The 20,207-nt window shown below is 34.2% G+C and overlaps 1 protein-coding gene and 2 long non-coding RNA genes across 7 annotated transcripts in view; 1 reads left to right on the forward strand and 2 right to left on the reverse strand.

Annotated features, from left to right (window-relative positions):
• The window catches only part of LOC119643665, a 79,104-nt gene that overhangs the window by 20,379 nt on the left and 38,518 nt on the right, over positions 1-20,207 (forward strand). Inside the window, exons 1-2 of one of the 4 annotated variants that reach the window (XM_038043062.1) lie at positions 16,881-16,946; positions 16,997-17,177. The exons of 1 other annotated variant lie outside the window; for it this stretch is intronic. The gene's annotated coding sequence lies outside the window, so the exon portion shown is untranslated. Of the gene's footprint in view, positions 1-9,100; positions 9,602-16,878; positions 17,178-20,207 lie in introns of those variants that run through there. 2 more of the 4 variants (XM_038043065.1, XM_038043060.1) reach the window with 2 other exon arrangements.
• LOC119643666 lies at positions 2,982-9,084 on the reverse strand. 2 transcript variants are annotated; one of them, XR_005248370.1, is made up of 4 exons: positions 7,453-9,084; positions 6,256-7,382; positions 3,328-3,581; positions 2,982-3,264 (listed from the first exon to the last, which is right to left on the reverse strand). It is a non-coding gene; the product is annotated as an uncharacterized LOC119643666 (long non-coding RNA). The 2 variants fall into 2 exon arrangements; XR_005248369.1 differs by having other exon boundaries at positions 7,437-9,084.
• Positions 12,275-20,207, reverse strand: part of LOC119643667 — a 104,553-nt gene continuing 96,620 nt past the window's right edge. Inside the window, exon 2 of the long non-coding RNA XR_005248371.1 lies at positions 12,275-15,961. This is a non-coding gene — a long non-coding RNA (uncharacterized LOC119643667). The remainder of the gene's footprint in view (positions 15,962-20,207) is intronic.

Consider the following 20,207-nt stretch of genomic DNA (forward strand, 5'->3'; position numbering starts at 1 on the left):
AAAATTTTCCGCTCTTTTGGTGTTAAACCTCCCTGGATTTTGAAAGACTGCTCTTTTGACATCTCACTGTCTATGCACAAGAAAGAAGATACTCCAAATTGCGTCTTTAAGAATCTAAAAGCTGAAAAAACTCAAGTATTGGAGAGTACTGGTTGGAATCTTTTTTACACAGACGGCTCAAAATCTTCTGGTCTGCCTTCCGCTTGTGCGGTGGTAGACGCTGCAGGATGGGTTCTTGTCAACCACATATTTCACGAAAGTACTTCAACTTTCATCCTTCACGCTGCCAATCTTGCCCATAAAAACAAACTCAAAACCGTCATTGTTACTGACAGTTTGTCTGTATTACAAGCTACCCGGAACCCTTCGACTTCGAGATGGAGCACCATCAACAAATTAAGGAATATTATTACTACACCCGACGAAAAAATTAAAATTTTATGAGTACCAAGTCACATCGGTTTACTGGGAAATGAGCAGGCTGATCGAGCGGCAAAGTATGCTGCTTCTGCTTCTCTAATTATGGATGATGTCATGGAAAAGTTGGATCTTCAAAGATACATTGGAAGAAAAGTTAAAGAGAAAATTGCAGAAGGATATTTACAATACCATCATCAACACTACTCTTGCATTAACCCTCAATTAACTCCACCTCTATATCCAACAAATGTTGAGAAAACCAAGATCCAAACATTTTCGAGAATTCGCCTTGGTCATACAATTGCAACTCACCAATGGATCCTGAAGAAGTCTTCTCCCCCAATCTGCTGTTGTGGACAAACTCTTACTATAAAGCACATTCTCTGCGACTGCCTCAACTTTTCCTTGGCTAGAAGTATTGCATTTGGAACGATTAACCCTTTGAACATTCTACAATCAGTTTCAGAACAGAATATCAATTCAATATTTTACTTTATTAATACTACTAAGCTTATTATCTAATATCCATTTTTTTAAATTAGAGCCGTTAGCCTGTGTTGCTAGTGCTCAATGTCTCTTTTTTTAGTCTAAGAATTCAATTCATTAGTCTAAAATTAAAATAATAATAATAATAATAATAATAATTGCACTATATGCTATAAGACAAGGTTAATACTAGTGCTGCTGCACATTTAAATCAAATTATGAGGTAATATATATCCGGCTTTTATCTCTTTTTTTTACTTTGATTTTCTGTTCAGCTTGCCAAGACATTGCAAATTTTGGATTGTGCAAGGTTTTTGCTTTCATATTATCTTGGGAAGAAAACCTCACTTTGTATTGGATTATCGCATGATTATAACTTTGATTCATATGCACTTCCTGCACGTGAGCCTACCAAACCAAATGCGATGACGTAACCATTTTGATAGATTTTTCATAATTTATTACACACTAACCCCTATACATTACTGTGTTTTATATCTATTATTAAATTATTAATAAATAAATACAATTTTTAACTCTATACTCCGGGCATCTATTTACTATCAGGAAACTTCTTCAAAATGAAATTTAAGGCGTAACATAGTTCATATTTTTTAATCGTCGTATTTAATGTTTCTTTAGATAATAATTGAGTAGCCACAGATTGTAAAAATTAGTTATCTGAGAGTTTGCCGATACATTGTTTCATGGGAATATTATTACGAAACTAAAGTTGAAAAGTAGTGAAATCGAATATAAGTATTGTACATGTGAAATGCACATAAATGTTTCATTGTTGCAACAAAATGTGAGCAAGTTTGTTTCATCCGAGTATACAGCGTAAGAATCCGTCGATCTGCTTTTACCATTTTACCTGTAAAGAGGGCAATGATCTCGATACGATAATAATAGCGAAATGGGGATAAAATATTTTTTCTTTTGATTATATGAATTCGAAGTTAAGTTATAATATAAAAGTAAATACTAGAAGAAGTGACAGGAAATCTTAGAGTTTGCATGTATTATGCAAAATAGGAGCTTATTTGAACAATTAAACAAATTCAACTATCTTTCTCGCTTTCCAGGTAATTTTCCATTATGTATTCTCTTCATTCCATACCTTCTTTTGTATTCTCCATGCACAAAAGCAGTGAAGTACTCTCTCTCGTATCTATCACATGAGACGAAAGCAAAATATTTATCGAACGAATTCTCCATAGAAATGAATATTCAGAGCTTCATATATAAGATAAAACAGATGTGAAACAAAAACAAAGCCTTGTTGTAATGTAAACAAAACTATTTCACAGCAACAAAACATAAAAGAATTTATACGTCAAGGAGTCAGTATGTCAGTTAGTTCTGAAAGGATAATTGGCTCTTCCAAACGCAAGGCTACAAATGAAAACTATTTGGAAGCAATGTACAAATTGACGGAACAATCGAAAGGAAATGCTAAGAGAAAAAGAAAAAGGAAGAAAAGTAGAATAGCAATCAATCCGACAAACCTTTGAGATGAATGCTCAACAAAGTGGACTCCCAGCAACAGTAGGATTTGAAAATGAAATTCCTCTTTTTTGTTTTTATATTTAACTTTTTGGTATTATTAATTGGATTTTAATCAAACCAACTTTTTAAAATACCGCAGAAATATTATTATTATTATTATTATAAATTTAGCCAGAGAATAAATTCTTAGACTAAACTCTTAAAAGCATTAGCATCTAAGGCTTTCGGCTTTATTAAAAACTCTAAGGCACTTGAGATTTGAACCCACGACCATAGCGTTGATAGTCGAGACTCTTGCCTACTCGGCCACTCAGGCGGATGCCGCGGAAATAAAATAGTGTAAAATGAATAAACTAATTGCTTTGCATAACGGAAATATATAGTCTCTACAAAGATTTCGCTAACATCTCCTTGGTTAGATTTAAAAAAAGTCAAATACTTCTTCTTCACAATTAACAAATTTATTCACCAAACTTGATTTCACACAACACAATTCAATTCTAATAGCTGTACATATTTTTCTTTTGACGCTAATTTTTTACAAATGCAACAGTGAAAGAAAGTTTTGTGGTAATTTTTCTTGGTTTCTTGGTTTACGCCCAATACAAGCGACAAAAATATCATTGTCTCTCGATTTGCCGTATCTCAGAGAGCACATTGGCATCAGTCAGCAACATATATGGTTACAGCATCAGGGCATTGATTATGTATAGCATTAAATTGGTTTCATTTTCGAGTTTCGATTTTTAGCTATATGTATGCACAATAGGTGTGAAAAACGCCTTCTCAAAAGTGTCAAAACTGGCATAAGCAAAATTGCTCACGTTTTGCGTTAGCGTTGTGTTGTATCTATAGAGAAAAATAGTTGTAAATTGAAAATGAAATAAACACCGAACAAAATTGTTTACTTACAAACAGCTGAACCCAAACAAAATCTTGTAGATTTGTGAAGGTTAAGTAAACTAATTGTTTTAATTTTTGTTTTTCACTCCAATTGGCTAATTATTAATCTTAGTTTACCAAAGTTTGCAATGAATTGTGTATCATCAATATTTTTATCACATACTGTGGCCATCATTGGTAAAGCGCGAAGGAGCAACAAATCATAAAAATCATCACTCTACTGAGTATATTCTTCTTATCATCAACTGGCATAATCCATTTTACTAAACAAAACAAAAAAAGGTTGTTATTAAATAATCAAGTATTGTTGAGAAATATATTGTAATATATGTTATATTGACTGGAGTGGATAAATGTTTATTTATGGAAAGATTCACTATGAATCTTTGCCAAGTGTGACTGTGTTTTAATAGAATACCCTACGCTGCTCGGCTTCAGAACGCCAAGTTGATCTGTTTCATAAAATGCCAATCGAGATCGGTAAGAAACAGTCCCTATGAAATTTAGGCGGATGGAACGCCTTTTGATCATTAGCGAATAAAACGCTTTTTTGAATTGCTTTATGACAATTAACTTTATTTAATTCTTACCTGGCTATTTATACACAAATTATTACAATAAATTATGCTAACGTAAACAAATAATAATTGTTTTAATTGGGGCGTCTGACATCGTATTGCAATTCTCAGCTAGTTTAAGTGTGACATAATTTTCAATTTTGTTTTAGCAAAAGAATTATACTGAATTTGCATAATTCTGTCACACTTAAAAGTGGATGCATATATTGATATGCGATCACACTACGACATACATGAGGGGGAATGGTTTCTCTATTACATTATATAAGAACTTCGAAATTGGCGGAAAAGAAATCTTCTAATACGTAGAAGCGCTCTGCTGCACGCTTTAAATAGTCTTATGTTATCCGAAAATATGTAAGTAAATGATTTTATATATTTGTCAACAATGTAAGTGAATATATACGTATTGTTATATGCAGGAAAGCTTTTGAAAATCCTTTAGGAAAAATTGATGTGAGTGATGGCATAAAAAGAATCCTCCAATGATCCGTTTAGCCCTTACTTTAGGAGTCTGTTGGCTATCAACAGCTGGCGGATAACGATTTTTACTCAAACGTATCATCAGTGATACAAAAAATACAAAAGAACTTTGCGCTGAATGGTGGTAAATTAATTTATATGCTTTTTTCTCACATGCATGCAAATATTTTATTTGTGTGGTTTGGCTAGTTAAAAGATTCCATCCTAATGGATCATACATTACACGTTATACTCTAGCACTAGACGAGATTATAATACTCTGAACACAACTAGTTGTTCTTATTTTATTGAAGCAATGAGAAGTAATTTTCTTAGAAATCCTAAGGAAATTTTTAAATTAGTAAATTGTTAACATAGAGTAGGAGGGTTTCCTTCTGTTATGAGGTTTGACAATTGGATATATTTTTCTGACAAAGTCTGCCAATCTTCCAATATTCCGTCGGATAACTATTCAATAAACTCATTTGATATTTTTCCCTATGTGTTCTTTTCCGGAGACGATATCTTCGTAGCGGAACTTTAGAGCTTTCCAGCTTTCCTGGTCGTGGTTGTGTTCCTTCCGCTGTTCTCCAATATTACGACAGAGTGAATCAGGTCTTGATAATCTGTAAGTTATATCGTCTTGGTTTTTCGAATAATATGATTGTCTTTTTTTGTACCTATCTACCCAAGGCGGTTTGTTAATTCTTCCCAATTACTATTTTGATTTGATTTTTTTTTATATTATTTATGAATGACTTTTTTGAATGCATTAAACAACGCCATGTGTTAATGTTTGCAGACGACTTTAAATTTTCCATCTCCTTTGACGCACTATGAGGTATTAAACTTCCTTAGTTCATCAGTCAGAGCCTACACATATGTTGTGTAATCATTGGTACGGTGCTGAATCGAAGAAAACTGGAAAGATATCTTTTGCGTGGGTTAATACATTGCCCTCTTAGTATCATATTAATAATCGCCTCCTGAGAAATTTCTCCAATTTTACAGATTGATTGCATTGTATTGTTTTTGATCCAGGACTTAAATTTGATATTTATATTAAGGTTTCGTTTGAATAAGCTACATCTTTCCTGGAGTCTAAAAAAGGCGGCCTAAAGAATTCAGTGACCCATATTTTACCAAGAACTTTGATATGGCTTCAGCTATACTAACGCTTGAATACGTGCCTGCGGTTTTGATCCCGAGTTGTCGAAGAGTACGTCAAGCAGTGGCGGAATAATATACGAAGCACTGCGCTTTTGTCGACCAGGGCTGGCATCGAACACTGATAGGGCGAATGTTAGTGTACATTCGTATTAAGACGCTTTCGGAATCATCGTGAAATTCATTGCTTAATATATTTGTTTATTTGTACATATGATGACAGAATTTCGCGATTAAAATCGATACGAAATTATGACTTAGAAAATCAACCGAACGAAAAAGGAAAACGAACCAACGACATAGCGTGTTTGTTTTATTTTATCTTGTAAGCCAAACGAAACGATAATATAATAGCAAGAGAACACATAAGCCACAAATCCTTTTTTTTTTTTTTTTGGTATGTTGAACAGAGATGGACTAAGCCAATAGATTTGTGGCTTATATGTCCAAATAATAATCACAAATCCTTTGGCTTAGTCCATCTCCACCCAACAATCCAAACAAAAAAAAAAAAAAAATGTAATAGCAAGATGTTTAGTGTTTGAAAGAAAAAAAAAAGGCTATTGAAATCTGATGAACAGATATGCATGATAAAACCACTTACTACAGCTTGTATATAACACATACAAGCGACAAGGGCACAACTTGTAACTAATTTAAACTAACCCATGAATTATTAATGTATTACGTTGCGTTTGTTTGAGGGAAACATAGCTGATAGTTTGCTTACACAAATATGCCACGAACAATATGTTTGCGAAATTTAATATCGCAGATTTCTCCAATCTTCGGCATTTCTATGTTATATTCGTTTATCATTTCCAGTTCCTGCCATGAGTTTTGGTTAACGCCACTGACCATGCTCCGTGTTTGGAGCGCCTTTAACTTGTGAATTCTTGTGGAATATAACTCTTGTATTTTTCGCAGTATTTGGTCAGTCGTTTTTATGCGGTTTATGACTGATTGATTTAGACATTTCTTGTCGATTTCTTCCAATCTCATTGCATTCAGAAATGCTTCTAATATAATGTGCGTATGGTACGTTAGGAAAATGATTCATCTGATGTGATTTGGCTTGGCTCTATGATGAGTTGATCCTTCAATCGAATTTTTGGAGCATTTGTATGTTAAATCAGGCTTCGCGGGGAAGCTTCCTTACTGTGTTGTGTTGCGCCTGCAGGTCATATTCCTAGTATCCCTTGTGGAGGTCTGAACAGCGTGTCGGCCACTGTGTTACTCCTTCCATGTTTATAGTGCAGTTCGTGGTTATATTCTTCTAACGTCGCTTTCCACCGTCTAATTTTGTTGTTTATATTTCCAGTGGTTAAAGTGCGTGTCAGAGACTAATCGTCCGTGAAAATCTTTAGATTTTCGGCACCATAAATGTAGTTCCTCAGACTTTTAAATGTCCATTTGATAGCGAATATCTCTTTATCGTTTGTGAGATTATGTTTTTCAGGCTTACTTAAAGTTCTGGAGGTGAATGTTATTGCTCTACCACCCTGTTCTAACACAGCTGCCATTTTGTATTTTGAGGCAGCTGTCGTCAGATCAAATTCCCTTTGGAAGTTGGGGTATGCTAGCATGACATTTTCTGATGTTAATCTTTTCTTTATTTTATCAATCGCCTCTAATGTTTTGTCATCCAGTTTTATTGATACCTTGGTGAAGATTGTTTTTGCATTCGTCCTCCTTCCTCTTTTGAAAAACCTGCTAAGGGCTTTGCTAGTTTAGCATAGTCACTGATAAAGCGGCGCTAAAGATCTGATATGTGTAGAAATGACCTTAAGTCCTTCACCATTTTTGGGCTTGGGCAGTTGTTAATTGCCTCAACTTTGTGCACATTTGCGCGTATTCCTGCCGAAAATATTAGAAAGTAAAAATATTCTACTTCTGTTTTTAAAAACTCACATTTAGCAAGCTGTACCTTCACATTGGCTGATTAACGCATTCGAAATATTTTGCCTATGTTTTCGGATGCGTTTCGTCGTCGTTGCCAAAGATGATCATATCGTCTACATAGACTTAGGATATCTTCTCAATGTAATTTCAAACGATGTCGTCTAGAGTCCTCTGAAAAATCGATGGTACGTTTCTTCATCCAAGTAGGAGTCATGTAAATTCGCACTTCCCGTACTCGATGTCCTTTTCTTTTTTAAGAATATTATCTATATACATAATTGCATTGGCAATATTGACAAAGTTTTGTTCAGTTTGTTTTGATTAGTGCAGTGTAGGTGCACGAAGTACTAAAAAGGCTGCTGGCATAATTTCACATGTGACAATATTCAATTTGTAGCTTTTGTTCCCGTCGCTCGTGTTATTTTTTCCCAAGAAAAACATGGTAGATAACCATGTGGATTACCGTACATCTTGCAATTGTCTAAGTGCATTAAATAGTGTAATGTGTTTGAAGATTGGGAGTGACTTATTGTGTTGGTGATTTCAATTGTGGAGAAATCACCATTGTGGTGGAGACATTAATGTAACGCAGCGTACGTTTATTTCTTGTTTGGGAGGATTCCCTGTGAATACTTCTAAGGCGAGACGAGGAGTGTTGACTGTTTTACCTAACCTCGGCTTCGATGCGCCAAGTCAAGCTGTCTCTTTAAGCGGGTCTAATTATGCGGGTTTACATTTTTGCTTTCGCATTTATTCTTTTCGTATTTTTATCGTTATTCTTTCAGCTTTAAGAGTTGTATAAAACCTTTCATTTAAATAAAGAAACCAACTATTAATCAAACATCAACATACGCTTGTTGATCTCTGCTTCATCTGATATATTGCTGAAATACTTGCAAATCACATTACAGTTCCTGTAACCTACCTTCAGAGTCATCAAAAATTTCTATCCACAAAGACACAGACGACGATAGATGATGCTTTGCAGTTTTGTGCAATTATTATAGAGCTTTCATTGAAAATTTTGATAAAATTGCTACCACTTTGAAACGCTATTAAAAAAATCTTAAATGCGTCTCTTCATACAAAGGCCAAACAGCATTTAACGATCTCTGCCCAAAAATAATGAAACCGCAATCCTCCAATATCGGTCATAAATCTTTCATTGTCACTACGTATGCTTTCGAAACAGCTCTTGATGCTATCCTCTCTCAAGGAGAAATAAGTAATGACTTCCCGATATCCTATGTAACTAGATCATTAAACGCACATAAAAAAATGAATGAATCCCTGAAAAAGAATTATTTGTTATATGGTATCACCTTTTTCAAAATACATAGAAAGAAATTGACCGTCCTCGTAGATCGGACAATCGGAAACTTCACGCACAGGAAAGACTAAAACGGATTAGATTACAATTACTTGATTATGATTTCCATGTTATCTATAAAAAGGTAAATACTAGCGATGATGCTTTATGTGGAATCTCGGTCATATTAAAAACAATTAAATACAAATGCAAAAAAATTTTCATAATTAGGCGCTATATGTTGTAACATATGGCAATTTCGCTACTTTGTGGTAGTGTGTTATTTCGAGTAGTGTGTTTTTCGGTGGTGAAGAATGAAGTTGATGAAGCTTCGCTTGGTCAATGCAGGTTCGGGCTTAGCTCAAGCTCCGATAGGTTGTGTTTTTTATAAGAAGAAACAAGAAAAGAAAAAACATTAAGGCTTATTTTTCTAGAACTGAAGATTGAAAGATATGTAAAAGTGTCTTTACACCGCATGTGATTTGCACAAATTTAGAGCGTATGAATATCTCTAATGCTCAAGATATAAGCGTAATAATGATCATATAAACAATACATTTTACCGCTCGAATGAAAGAACACTTGCGCTTGCGAAATAGTGTTGTTGTTAATTCTATCATTTTCTAAAAAAGCAAATATTGTGGCGATTACTTCTTTCATTTGAAAAGAAAAAAAGAAAAGATGAACAGTTCACTTAACAATGCGATCTTTACACATATATTACGTAAGCGTTAATTTACTAAATCATTAAATACTGTTTCGAATACAATTGTGAAAAGAGCAATGTAAACTATTTAACAAATGTATTGAATCAAGCATGGAAAAGAAATTTTGTTGCTGTCGTCCAACATTGCAACAAATTTCAGTAAGTAAGTTAACACATAAGCGAATTTTGTCACCACAAATGGTTGTCATTAGCAGTGCGGTTTTAGTAAGAACTTGAAAACAGTAATGTATAGGTCTGGCATGTCTGTCAGCTAATACATTTAGGCGTATAAACACAATAGAGAAAAAAAGGGAGTTGGACAGTTAGAAAACAAGAACACTTATTCGCAAAGAAGAAACACGTTTTCTGATTACTAAAATGTGAACTTAATATAATGTCTTTTTTAAACAAACTAAAAAATAAAACCATCAATCAAGACGTCACAATTCGCGCCCAACGGAAAGTACTCAACCATAGCTGCACCAGCGTTACTAATAACATGAAGTTTGTAACGTGATTATTCAATACCTTACGATGCGATATAATCCTATCCGATGTATTGCGATAATCCACTGCCCGTCTGCGTTTCCTATCTTCCCTCAAATACGACCGACAATAAATTGGACTTTAGTGGCCCAAGCTTCGCCCTTGGAGCAGATGCACTATAATTGGAAACTTAAGCCAGAAAGTAGAGGGGGATGGTCAATCGAGCGAGCGGCTCAGGTATAATTTTGCCACAGTTAGATTTGTGACCTGGAAATTCATACGTTTCGTCGCTATATTTATACCATTATAGCCAGAATTGTGATACCTCGCACAATTCATTATTTCACGGACACACAGCGCTGGAATATATAATAAGATAATTATACCCAAAGCGAGCATTCATAAAAGTAGAAAATAATAATAATAAGAGGCATTTACTATCATTGCAGGGGAATTATGATACAAAATGGATGCATAATGATGTAAAATTCTTATTATTAGGGAGTTAGTTACTATAATAACTAAGTATAAGAGTTATAAGTTTATATGCATGGATCTTATATATATTTTTGCGATATCATTAGGCCTAACGAATTAATGATTATGACAATATAATATATTGTCGGAACTAATAAAGCAGTAAGGGGTAGAAAATAACGTTAGACCACCGAAATAATATGTTTTAATACGACTAATAAATACATATACATGTATGTGTATATGCCCACTCAATACAATATTATAAGGGATCAATAATATTTTACAACAAATTAGGTTTTCTAATATCACCTTTATATGCGCTAATATCATATTCGCCTTTATAAAAGTGCATCTATTGAGCAACCGTCTCTACATTAGGATATTTTTTGATTATACATATACATACGGAACATTTCTAATTACATATTATAAAACAGTCCAGTTGTATGCATATTATAATATAAGCGTCATAATTGATAAAAGAAATGATCTCTACCTAAACGATTAAATAAGAGAGATGTATTGAAAAACATTCACGACTAATACACATTTCGTGCTTTTATTAAACAAGCATATAAAAGCAAAGATCACTTATGAAACTGTTTGTTCGCATTTGTATGGTGTCCACCATAGACAGATGATGAAGTCAATGCGAACGTATTGCGTACATATTTGTCTGTAGCCAGCAGGCAATATTCATTAGTAAATAACAACTATGATAATGATTTGCTGTAAGATAGTTTAAGCATTGAAAAAAAATATATATACATAAAGTCTCGCAGATATGTATTGATTTTTATCACGGAACGTAAGGATAGGTATAGTTGTGGCTAACATTCTGGATATTATCGATGTAGTATGATGTGATGTGCAGAAAATTATGAGGTTTTAAGGTTAAATTTAGTTTTGCGGGCGGTAAAATGAGGTTTCTTCGGTACTAAACATCACAAGGTAGCTGTATTTTTCAAGCAATCATGGAATTCATTTTTTTTTTTTTTCAAGCAAGACATTTTTATTTATATATTTTTTTTTATTTTATTAATAATTTTTTTATTGCAGATGGCATAACATTTGTATTTCGTTCCGTTTATTTAGAAAGACAACCCTGTAGCGTTACAGAAGGTAGGGTTGGTAAGTTCAATGACGAAAAATGATTACTAACAAAATTTGGCAGCTTAGGAGATTGGTATGCCTAAAGAAAGAAAAATCCGCAAAAGAAGAGGAAGAGTGAGAGGTGAAAGAATTGAAAGAAAAAAAAATATCCAAATGTAAAGAAAAGTAAAATTATTGTCCGGAATCAACGTATATTTTTAAAATTAATAGTGAAAATATTAATAAAAATACTTTTCTCATAAAATAAATTCGTGTTGAGAACAAAAACTTCGAACCTTTTAAATGAATTATTTAAAAGGAATCGAAAATATTAGTGTGAACGTGAAAAAAATATTGTTGAATATTGCGCTGAAACGGTTTTTTTCAAAATTTTCACGAAGATTGGTGTAGAATTTTTATTGCTCGCAATAATAAACGCATTAGAGCTCAAATTTTGTGTGTGGAAAAGGTGAGAATTAAGCCTATTGTACATGTAGATGTTGCAAGTTACTTGCTTATGAGAAAGCGAGTATAGTATTTTAAATTATGATATTTTAATCAAAACCTTTTCCCTTTAAGATGATAAAGCAGGAGCACAAGGAAAGACTTCTTTACATGACAAAGCACAAGACAATAATAATAATATATTTTATTGAAAAGGCATATGAGTACTAAAACAAAAAAAACAAAAAAACAAAAAAACAACCAAAATGGTATTGACATTCACGATTTCGTCTGAACAGTACATTTAATTGTAATTAATTAAATTGAAAGTTTTTTTTTAAAAATATGTCTTTGGAATAATCAGCATAAACACTTTAAACGAACTTTTGTGATTTAAGCGTGTTTGCAAAATGTCTGAAATATCGACTCAATTATTATCGTAGGCCATTATATGCCTTATGTTAAATTATCGATTACAATATACTAAAATGAAAACGGCAAACATTGTGAATGAAAAGTTGACAATGCCATATCGGAAGAAAAATGATGTACTTTGTAATTGAGGGAAGATAGTAACGAATGTGAAAGCAATTTTTTTATCTGAAAGCGATTGTGTTACCGATAACGTCCTTATAAAAATAACTAAATGTTGATGTGCTTGTGTTGCACATAAAAAGTTTTCAATTCATTTATAAATTAACAACTAAAGGTTGTTCGTTTTGAACACTGAATTAATATACTGAATTTAATATTAATATTTAAAATTCGAAGAGATTTTAAACGTTTATAGATATGTAAAAAAGAAATTGATATGTGAAATTTTGTTTAACTTACTATGTAAGTTTGGTACAAAAATGTGGGTGTTATAATCTGAAAAGTAAAAGTGTATAAAAGTGTAATAAATGATAATAAAAAAAATAAATGTAAATTGAACTTTCACTTGATTATTCTTCTAAATGAGGAAAATAAAAGAAATTTATGTACATATATATATCAAATATTTTTTTTACAAAAAAATATAAAGCAAATGTAAAAACAATTTTATTAATATTGTAACGAATTTAGCTTTGTTGTTGGAGAACATAATGTTATAGGCTATAGCTCAATACTTTGGACTAAGCCAAAAATCTATTGGCTTAGTCCATCTCTGTTCAACATACCAAAAATCTATTGGCTTAGTCCATCTCTGTTCAACATACCAAAAAAAAAAAAAAAAAAAAAATAGCTCAATACTTTAGGTAGTGAACGTTATAACGTTTATTCCTATACAGTGTTAGAAAGATTCCCTATGAATCTTTCTACATATGTGACCAGAGTGCTGTCGTGGAATACTTTCCCATGCTGCTCGGCTTCAGTCCGCCAAGTCAATCTGCTTCTTTTAGTGCCAATACTAAGATCGGCTAGAAGCAGTTCCTATCTATAATATTAGGCCGATGGAAAGTCTTTTTAAGTTTTAGCGAATGAAAGGCTATGTGAAGTGCTTATTAAGCTTTGATATAGCCATTTATAATAAATTTTACAGGTATCTTAATGCTAGCGTAAGCAAATAATAATTCTTACGGTTTTTTTCATTAGGGCGCCTACCGTCGTATTGCATCACGAAATGCAATTATCAGCCAGTTGAAGTCTGACATAATTCTCGTTTTTCTTTTTGCAAAAGAATTATGCTGAATTTTCATAATTCTCTCACACTTCAAAGTGGGTGTATAACAACTATATGCAATCACAATCAATATAAAATCTCTTCTAATAACGAATTTTCTTTATTAAAACAAACTCAAAATTGTATTGAATAAATTTTTGTTGAAAGTAAAGTAGCTTAAAAGTTATCGGACCCAACTTCGAGGTTTCCAATGGTAGGTAGGGCAGGGTAAATAGTGGCCCAGGCCGTAGAATCAGTCCGTCCAGTAAGTAAGTTGCGTCCGTCCTTGCATGCGTTAAAGCACGTGTATTTCTTTTAGTTGTAACCTGTGGAGTGTCGTGGGACAAAAATTTCAAACCCCTCTTATTTCCCAAACTAGCTAGCTCAGCAATGGCACGTGCGTCCGTCGAACGAAATAAATGTACATCAAATATCGCAGCTATTAAAAAGTGCAATTCATTTTTTTCTGACTTTAATAAGAACATAAATTAACTGTCCAATAAACTAACATCTCTTTCAATAACGGGGACAGAAGTGAAAGTATACAAAGAGGCAGAGATATTATTCTGAGTTAAATGTGATGAATCTATTAATGTTGTGAAATCGTTACACGGTTTTAACGGGAAGTTAGAGAATTACATGCATAACAAATTTTTGACAAGTGCGACGGTAGTTGCAAACTCTATAAGGCAGTGGCAATAATTAGAAATAAAATTAAGGATCAGTCAGGCTTCGTGCTGACATGCTTCAGTACATTGATCAATTTTTCGGCAATAGCTAGGTTACATTTTACATATGTTGATAAACGACCGATTTCAGCATGTTAATACAAAGTTTTCAATAGTCTCTCAGTTCTAGGATAAGGTTGAAAGAAACTTTTAATTACTAAGAAGCAAAGCGATACTGACATATGGTAGAGTTTTAGCACCGTAAATTGGAAAATATAAAACGCACTTCGGGCTTTCATTACTGGTTTAAGAAAACCACTGTATCACATTCTTTTTCTATTTCCTCCGTCTGATTTACCAACGGCCTTAGCGCTAACTAAGGAAAGTTAGGTAAATAATTAACGCTATATCTTTGCAAAGACTTTTGCAAATAGAAATTAGATTATTTAGTCTAGTTTATTTATTTATTTATTTATTTATTTGTTTATACATGAAATCCAACTAAAAAAAATTACAGTCGGATTTAGTACATCTTAATACAAAATCTTATTCTAATTGTTTTAAAATTAGAATACAATAAAAAGAGAAATACACACAATAAATAAGAGAAAAAGCCGCAAATGGTACCTCCGCGTATTGGATCTTCTATTGAACCTAGCCGAAATATATTCGTAGGTACTTATGAAAAAACTTCATTGCAAAGGCAATTCCAAGTAAACAGCTACCAAATATCGGTTGCGCAATGATTTGGCTTTGCAATGTGGGATCTCATATCAATGGCAACAAAAGAGGTCGCCCTAGTAATAGAAGTTCTGCTCAGTCATTGCCGTCTACGGACGCACGAAAACATTGCGTTGGACAATGGCCTATATTTTAGAACAAATTGAGATGTAAAGTTCTACTATATAAGGGTACCACACATTGGTCATGTAGGAAATGCAGTGCCCTTTATTTTGAAACGTTAAAAAGAGTTGCTTCATGGATTTTCATGTTTTCTAATGTTATGAGAAGTATCATTTATGTTTGAGGCATTATATTATTCTATGCAGTAAATTTGTAGAACTCGATGAGTGATATTAGATGATGATGCTAAATTCATCAAATCGGCCATAAGTATGCACGACATTTGATGCACAAAGAAAAAGTCTCTGTTAAGAATAACAAAAGAATTGGTAATAAATTGACAGCATTATACGAAGAATAAATAATAGAGCAGACAACTCTTCTAATCAAAACTCGGATGATCCAATAGAACAATTTAAGCTAATTTTGTTCTCTTTTATTAAGTTTTTTTCAGCCTAAGATCGATATTTAAAAAAAAAATTTTTTTTCCTTTAAGTTAATGTTACTATTCATTACAGCACTTCATCGTAGACTTGCTGGAAGCTTTATAGGCATCGCTTTAAAGGTGTTCGGTGATATGATATACCACAAACAATAACGTGTCTTGTTAGACACTTTTGTCTCTTTTATGACATGCTACACTGTAAACCTCCTCTACGAATAGACGGAAAAAAAAACGTGAGCAGAGCAACATCGAGTCCGTCACTGAAATTTCTTAAGGAAGACCGAGCATGGCCTTTACTTAAGCGAAGGTTCAGTTGACCCATTAACGAATGCTGTCACTAAAAATGGTTGCCGGTAGTAGTGCGATTGTAGCAAGAACCCAAAGTATTATACGGCTATGGCGTCTCTGTCAGCTGAAAACTGTTGCAAATAAAAGAGAGAAAACAAGGAAGTTGTAAAGTTAGCAGAATCAAGGTTTATAATAAAACAACAACACATCGTATAGATCATTTAAGGACACATTTAGTGTGCGTAATGCAGGCCGATAATTTATAAAAGTCTTGATTCCGGTCGAGTAAAACTTTCGTGTCAATTTCATTGCTATCATTCACTTATAAATAAAAAAGCAGAAAAAAGAGAGTTTTTGATTATATTTAATTTTGGCCGTCAAAATCCAACAAATGACACATATTCTTCTTTTTGAGACAAACCAACTATTAATGGGAATATGAAAAAAAAATTTTTTTTTCAAAAATTATCTATTATAAGAACAAATTGTATAAACAGTTTTTAGCGAATTTTTTGAATTGACAAAGCTAATAATTGTATAATTTCCTAAAACAATGAAGCCACGCTTTTTCGTGGTTGCACGCTTTTACTCGCCGCCACAATGATAATAACGGTTCTCCTATTAAACTAAACATATTCATTACTTTTGTCCCAGTGGCCATTTTTAAAAATTTACAAACTGAAAATCTAATGATCACTACCATTAAAATTAAGATTTAAAAGAAAGGACATTAAATGCAAGATTGTTGGCAATGGTTTGTACCATCTTACAATCGCTTCAAAAGTTTTTTATGTTCTATTTGCGATTGAAGCAAATACGAGGCGGGCCGAAGGCAGAAGTAGAATTGACTGTCAAGAAGGAAAAATTATGTGAAGTTATCAAATTTAAAGGCAGCAGTTGAGGAAGTTGAAAGTGCGCTAAAATTTGGCGCTTGGTGAAACCTTTGGACAGTGATGCATTTTGCTTCATCAGTACTGTAGCGCGGCGAGTGAAATTTTAATGTTTACTTTTCTGTTTATTTTTAATTGTTTTTATGCGTTTAGTAGCCCCAAAGTAATGAATATAGCGACTGAGGGCAATATGCCGAGTGCAACTAAGAAGCGCAAATAACTGCATGTATGTGATTTATTATTTAAAATATAATGTGTCATTCTTGTTACTTGCAGCTACAATGAAAGCCAAGGAAACAAGGCGTCATTTAACACAAGCTCCAGAACTGAATCGATAATAAAAGACGTCATCAAGAGACCATCCAACAATTACATCGACTGATCGTACAACAAGGTGCTAAAGCTGGAAACTAAAAAGCTTGATTTCCTTTTCGTTAGATCTCAAGTGACTTCAAAGGTGACGACGAATAACTTTGTTAAATTCTTTGTTTCCACTCTGATTTTTTTTTAATTTCACACTTTGTTATTTTAAACTGGCAACTATGCGCCCGTTGTAGTCGTACTGCTCTACTTTGTGCGAATCGATTTTACAATTTCTTTTTCTTGTCTTATTGCACAAAAGCTTTTCAATTAATTTAAATATATTGATCGTTTTGTCGTGATATTCGTTTTGGTTTTCGCGATCAGCACTTGGTGCTCTCCGTAATAAGCCTTTTTCTTAGTGTTTTTGTTTCTTTCTTTTAATTCTTGTGTTTCTACAGTTTTTTCTCTTGGATTTCTCTTTATTTATTATATCTTTATTAGCGCCAAGTTTACTTGTAATATGAGAGATAATCTTTGTGTGCGAAACAAACTTTCTTGTTTGTTGCGAACGCTTTTGTCATATGAAGTATGCAGGTATCAATGCCTTTGCTGCAAATGCAGCCGTTGATCCTTTGAAGGGATTACGTCGGCTGTAGAAAGCAGATATTGACTTTTATAAGCTGTTCACGGGGACAAGGATTGGATTTTCTGAACTAAGCAAAATTCCCCTTACTTTGTGTGGAAAGTAATAAATTGTGCTTTTGGGGGAGCAGAGATGTGCCGAAACTCTCACCTCCTCCTGTTGATCCCTGCAAACATTCCCGACCTGCAAAGAAGACTTTAAGACCTGGACTATCTATAGCTTGGCGACAGGTTTTCTGAAAGGTCGCTTAGGGGGTCACTGGAAAAAGGACTTTTTTCTTATAGGCTATTACTATGAAGAAAACACTAACCAAAACCAGTTGGTAACCGGTTACATAAAACACGTTGATATAGTAATAGTCGAGAGCTTGCTACCACCCACCATGTCAGATGTAACACCCGATGCTAATATATCTTGAAGAAGGATAATTTGGTTCCGGCTAGCCGGGATTGTATGATTAATCCAAAGCCAAGAGTGACTATGTCGCTTAAAATGAGGCTAAGGGCTTTATAGTCTAAATTTAAGCTCCATCGGGCTCAAAAGCCTACTCACTATGTCACAAGTGCCTGCGGGTAACAGCATTGATTTACTGCAGATACATTTGAAAACCGCGGTGAAAGCGTGTATGTCCAGTCCCCAATTTGAACGCAGCAGTTAACCAATGTGTGAGTCCTGACTGCTGGGTACGTCCCTTCGGAGGGCATCATGATGATAGGCCTCAACAGTGACCAGAATGGGTTTATTGAGTCATACAAAATAAACATATCTAGATTTTTCAGTGCAGTTTAGGCCCCTAGCTTATAGCGATAGTCTCGCTCTTTGGAGGACGCCGGTTACGCTAATTTAACTCGAGTATCATCGGGCACCGTGGGCTTAAACCGACAAGGTAGCATATCCACGTAAAACCTCTCAGACATATGGAAGTTTAGAAAAAGGAAATCAATGTTCAGTGAGCTTTATCTAAAGCACTCATATTCTCCCCCAACCTGTGCGAGACCAACTTGTAGTATAGCGTGTGATAGTTCACCTCCGCCTTCGCCTAAATCTGATTCGTCGACTCATGTGCGTGCGCCATCCATGCTCACAAAGAACTTAATGCTTTCCGCTACCGTTGAGTTGGCGGCTAATAAAAAAGTCGCTGATAAGTCGGGAAGCCCTCCTCGTTTTAGCTACGCTCAAGTGGCAAAGGTATCTCCTTCCAAGGGTGCCATTCAGGTTCTGCAAAAAATGTTAACAAAAATAAAAAATCTTCCTCTCCCCCTGGCTATTCGCGCTTGTCTTCTGGTCACCTGCTGGGCACATCTGTGCAACTGCACGTGAAAGTGTGGTCACCCCGTCTATATTCTCGCCAACTAAAAGTTCTCCACCTGCGAATCCCATTATTTTAAGTAGGGAGAACGTTTTCTCCACGGCAGTAGCCTCCAGAGTGGCAGTATTCGTGTCAAGACTCCGCCTGACACTTTTTGGTTAACATGAAAAATTATCTGGCTGCAAAAGCCCCATCCGTCAATTTGAATCGTTTAAGCATTTTCAAATTGGCTATCTATCTCAACCTAGAGCTATATCGTCGTTTCTTTAAACGAATACATATATGGATATTTTGCTAAAAAAAACAATTGTGGCCATTTCGATCCTTAATTAAGGAATTCAATCATCGGGATCGACTCCAACGCATTACTTCGGTAAATCTGCCACCTTCAAAAACTAGATGTTTCTTCAGGCTTATTAGCTTTCATATACTAAAATGTTAAGTGCTTAAGCTAAAAAATTCGCTCTACTTTCCTAAATTCAGTGAGCACGGAGTTTTCCTGTTTGGCCTTCACCGAAACTTTGTTAAAGCCTGATTTACATTCGTCGGAACTTTTTCATAGTTGTTTTCAGGCTTTCTGAAAAGATCGATTGGATCGCAGTGGTGGTGAAGTTTTAATTACCATATCTGCTGCAGTGCCGTTTGAATTTCTTACTCCTCCTAACGTTGAATTTATTGCCATTCGTTCGAAAATTGACAGTACACAGCTAAATGTAACTTGCTCCTATATTCCTCCAAATGCAAATATCTCCATTTATGACGAGCCGAATAGTCTGAACGTCTTGGTGTAGTTATAGCGTTGGGAGACTTGAATTTCCCACAAGTCACTTGACGTTGTGGGAACATAGCAATAAGTCTAGTATAGTGGTTATAGTAATAATTCTGGCTGTATGGGCCCCGCTTTAACATCTAATGAAACTATTGTGTTTTTCAAGGAATTGTTTGATCCTAATTTACTTCACTACAACCGCACTTCAAACTGTAATAGCGGACTATTAGATCTTTGCTTCGCCAATTGTTGGAAGTCGCTCTCTATCTTTTAGTTTATTTGACGATCGCTGAGGTCCTTTGAACCAATTTAAAAGTCTGGCAACTCTGTTGCGCGTTATAGTCGTCTATATTTTGTTTCGGCAATTAATATTTTAATTTTTTGTTGAATTTCGTGGCTATTCTCCCTTATAGTGTGTGAATTTATAATATATTTTGAGAAGAAAGTGAGTGAATTCAAAGTA

Source organism: Glossina fuscipes, unplaced genomic scaffold (genome assembly GCF_014805625.2).
Source record: "Glossina fuscipes isolate IAEA_lab_2018 unplaced genomic scaffold, Yale_Gfus_2 61514, whole genome shotgun sequence".
Classification (NCBI taxonomy): Eukaryota; Metazoa; Arthropoda; class Insecta; order Diptera; family Glossinidae; genus Glossina; species Glossina fuscipes.